At 42.8% G+C, this 4,867-nt stretch overlaps 1 pseudogene; it reads left to right on the top strand.

Annotated features, from left to right (window-relative positions):
* Positions 1-3,793: 3,793 nt before the first annotated feature.
* LOC102729401 (small ribosomal subunit protein eS4, X isoform-like) lies at positions 3,794-4,580 on the top strand (annotated as a pseudogene).
* The last annotated feature ends 287 nt before the right edge of the window (positions 4,581-4,867 follow it).

Below are 4,867 nucleotides of genomic sequence, written 5' to 3'. Positions count from 1 at the left end.
TTCACACTGGTTCCTTTTTTTATCACTTATATTCAAATAAAACCAAATTTCACGCTTTTCATTGAAAATAACATGACTGGTATGATCACAGTATTATAAAGTTATTTCTAGATAGCTTGCTGTCTTCTACCTGGACATACCCATAAAGAGACAGTTGGGATGCTGTTCACCAGATGTTAACTGTATTTTTTTTCTTTTCTGGGTGGTGCAACTGTTGGTGATGTATTTGTTTCTTCACTGCAATTCTTAAATTGCTTCAATTTTATAATATGCATTACCTACCTTATAAAACAATACAGCCATTACTCTTTTCAAAATATTAGGAATGAAGAAACATCCTCCCTTGTGTGTAAACCAATACATAGAAAGCTGTTTATTGCTGTATTTTTTTATAATAGAGAAAAATGAAAACAACATAAATGTTCATGTTGGAGGAACAGTTAAAAAATGCTGTGGTATTTCCAAAAAGAGCTACACTGCAGTGTAGCTTATAACTTATAAGAATGAAGTAGAATTATACATGGAAAGATTGCCAGGACAGACAAGAGAAAACAGCCAGTTACAGAATGATGCTTGTAGTAAGATGCCATTGTAGTTCTTTTCCAAACACACACAACAAAACTCTACATTTCTGTGTATGGGTTATTGCAGAGAAAAAGGTCAGGAGAAAGATGCACTAACCAGATAACTGGGATTCACCAGAGAGCAGCTGGGGATGGGGCTGAGTCCAGGAGGCTGGCCTTATCTGTAAAGGATGACATTTTTAAAAAGAAGATTTATCAAGTATTAATTGCATTATTTAAAACCCCTTTGCTTTTAAGACAAAATGTTCAGCTTGATTGTTTGAAGCTCATAGAAGGGTCAGCTTTGACAGCAGAAGAATCATGCTCCAGTCTAGACCCAGCAGCAAAGAGCCAGAAGAATCTGCCCTCTCTCCCCAAGACAGAAGGAGGTGGAGGAGGTGGCTCCCTAATGGGGGGAGGCATTTTCCAGTTAAGGCTGCAAAGCAATGAAGAAAGCCTTCTGGGAAGAGATTGAGAAGGTGGTGGCATTTGTTTGCAGTGAAATGAGAGTTCTAGAGGGCCTTTGGGAAGAGCTTGGTGGAAAGGGGCAATGGCTGGGAGGAACCAGGGTCAGAATGCTCATAACAATAATGGGATGGGGATATTGGGTGGGGAAGGGGCTTGTCTGCCCTGAAGTGTCTGAGGATTACAGTGATGAGAGGTCTGGTTGGAAATGACTGGCCTCAGACATGCCCAGATTGGCTTATGGTCCTACTTATGCCTGACAGCCCCAAATTAGCAGCTGAGCAGCAAGAAACCTGTTTTTGGAGGGGACTGCCAAGAAATCTGTGGAGGGCTGGCAAGAGCCCTGCTTACCTGGTGACAGGAATGGCAGCAAGGCAGTGGGGGTGATGGCAAAGGCCATTATTTATCCTCTGCTTATGTATGTAATGGATATAATATTTGTTAAAAATAAAAACAGCAAGGACAGTGCTTATTAGGTGCCAGGCACTGTTGAAATGCTTTACACACATATTCAGTCCTCACAACTCTAGGAAGTAGGTCTGTCTCCATTACACAGTCATGGAAACTAAAGCCCAGTGATGGTAAAAGTGACTGGCCCAAGACCCCATAGCTTATACATGGCCGAGCTGGGATTCAAACCTATGCAGCCTGGCTCTCATATCGGGCTCTTAACCACCACGCTAATTATAAAATACCATATTTTAACATTCTGAGATGCCCTTTTTTCATCTCTGAAATTGAGATGCATCTTACAATCAGTGGAATTTCACAGTTTAGCTGGCAAAGTTTTCACTTTCTTAAGGGTATGCAAAATAACAGTGCTTCTTAAATTCAATGATATGGAGTACTAAACTGTCATAGTATTCATTCTCCTGAGATCATGGTGCTGTGGGACTTTGCACACATTAGTGCTTGGGGAAGATCTTCAGCATCAGTAAGACCCAAGATGGGGCTGAGTGGGGTGGGGGTAGCATGATGAGCACTTGGTGGTCCACATCCTGAGCTTCATTAGGGCACCCTTCAGCAGCAGATGCTAGCAAGACCCTCAGTGACCAGGTGGGGCAAAGGATATGGCTACAGTGGCCAGCAGGGATCCAGAGGGCAGCACAGAGACCCCCAAGTGGATCTGAGACCCCCTCTCCCTGAGGATACATAAGAATCTCCCCATGGCCCTCTCCTGCCATATGGCATCTGGCAGCCCTCCATCCCTTTGTCTCCCAGTGGCCTCCTCTCAACTCATCACTAATAAGCTACACTTGCTGGAACCCATTCCATGCCCCAGCACATGATTCTGCCTCCTTAAGCACAATGCTGAAATGTCTGGCTCTGCCAGGAAGCCCATCATGTCCCCTTCTGCCCATAGAATCCAAACTAAATCCATGGGCGAGAGGTTTCAGGGGCTCAATGCCCTCAGCCCCAGATCTAGTAGGTTCAGGACCAGGAGGAAGTCCCGGGACAGTCAAACAGGATAGAGAATTAGAAAACCAGAACTCTTTCCAAGTTCTGGCTCAGAGATGGCATTATGTGTCAAACTCAGTAGTGGACACAGGCAAAACCAGCAGGAGAATGGGGCTGAGTTGGTAGCTGAGGGAGCCTATGGGAGTCTGAGCAGTTACAAACGAATACCACTCTTTCCCTGCCTGTGCTCAGAATCAATTGAAAGAGACAAACTTCAGGACTTCCCTGGGCCCCAGGGATGTGCCCACTTTTTCAAGTTCAAGCTAACAGAAACTCAAATCTCTTTGCCATTTCTCCTTAGCGTGCCACATTAGAACTTTCCTAACCACCAAGAGAACCAAAATCAAAGGAGAGAAATGACAAGCAGCGCTTATTCTGGGAGTGGGGCGGGGTGGGGGGGGGAGGCTCCTGATTTCCAGAAAGAGATTCCTCCCAGTTTCCTCTAGTCGGGGAGAAGGGAGGTCATGCAGTGAATATGTATGGTTTGGTGAGGCCATACTAAATTGTACTGACTGCAGCAATGCACATACATGGGAACCCAGAAGTCTGTGGATCTTCACTTGGGTCACCAGTGTGGCCCAGCTACTCTGAATTGGTTGCCTATAGTTACTGTCACAAACTGACTTCTTCATCCTCTATTGTCCCCTTCTCTATTCATGGCTTCTACACTCCTGTGGTTCATTCTCCCGTATAACAATCCTCCATCTCTCATTCCATGGCTCCTCTGATCTCTCTTGACCTAATAACCTTTCAACTTCTGCTCCCACTGCTCACTGCCTCATCCTTCAGAAGCTCCCAGCTATAAGTTCCTTAGAGAATCTGATAGGTCAAGCCAATTTTTTTGTGTGTGCTGGGCCACAGCATAGAGCACCCCATGGATACACTGAAAGCTCCTTGAAGGCACCTAAGTACTTCATATTTTGTAAAAATTTTAAATAGTAGTATAATTTTTATTTTCAGTTTCCATGTGTTCATTGCTAGTATATAGAAATACAACTGATGTTTGTATGTTGATCTTGTATCCTGCAACATTGCCGAACTCACTTATTAGTTCTAAGGGTTTTTAAAAATGTATTTCCTGAGGTTTTCTACATAGAAAATCATGCCATCTACAAGTAAGGACAGTTCTATTTAGAAGGCCAAAATTAATAGAACTGAAAAAATAAATACACAAATCCATAATTATAGTCGGAGACATCTCCCCCCGCCCCCCCCCCCCGTCAGTAACTGATAGATCATGCAGGCAGAAAATCAGTAGGGATACAGATGACCTGAACAGCACTATCAATCAATTTGATCTAATTGACATGTATAAAATACTCCATACAGTACCTAGTGCAGCCTTGGCTTATGATCCCAAGAAGCATCTGAAGTGTGTAGCTGCCCCAAAGCATTGGATACTGGATAAACTAGACAAAGCGTTTGCTCCTGGTCCATACACCAATACCCACAGGCTGAGAGAATGTCTCTCCCTCATCCTTTTCCTAAGGAACAGACTTGAGTATGCCCTAAAGGAGATGAAATAAAGGCAATCTACATGCAGTGGTCCATTGAGATTAATAGTAAGGTCTGGACTGATATAACCTCCCCTGCTGTTTTTTTGGTTGTCATCAGCATTGACAAGAGCAGAGAGAATTTCTATGTGATCTATGACACCAAAGGTTGTTTTGCCGTCCATTACATCACACCTGAGGAGGCCACATACAAGCTGTGCAAAGTGAGAGAGATCTTTGTGGGCACAAAAGGAATCTCTCATCTGGTGACTCATGATGTTCACTCCATCCACTACTCTGATTCCTTCATCAAGGTGAATGACAACATTCAGATCGATTTGGAGACTGTTTATGGTGGTGACCAGAGGTGCTAACTTGGGAAAAATAGGCATGATCACCAACAGAGTGAGACATTCTGGCTCTTTTGATGTGGTTTATGTGAAAGATGCTAAAGGCAACAGCTTTGTCCCCCAGATCTCCAACATTTTTGTTATTGGCAAAGGCAAGAAAACATGGATTTCCTTCCCCTGAGGAAAAGAAATCTGTCTCACTATTGCTGAAGAGAGACAAGAGACTGGCTGCCAAACAGAGCAGTAGGTAAAATAATCTGTAGGTAAAATGATTGGAAGTGTTTTTTTTTTTTTTTTACTTAATTCAAGATAATATGGCATGAAAATAAAATAATCCATCCAACAACCACAGAATTACACAAACTTCTCAAGCTCACATGGAACACTCACCAATATAGACCACATTGTGGACCATAAAATACACTAATAATTTTAAAACAGGAGAAATCATACAAAGTATGTTCACATACCACAATAGAATTAAATTAGAAATCAGAAACAGAAAAGTAGCCAGAAAACTGCAGAATATTTGGAGATT

Source organism: Leptonychotes weddellii, chromosome X, assembly GCF_054177405.1.
Source record: "Leptonychotes weddellii isolate Sample4059 chromosome X, ASM5417740v2, whole genome shotgun sequence".
In the NCBI taxonomy this organism is placed as follows: Eukaryota; Metazoa; Chordata; class Mammalia; order Carnivora; family Phocidae; genus Leptonychotes; species Leptonychotes weddellii.
This window is presented reverse-complemented; position numbering and strand designations above follow the sequence as displayed.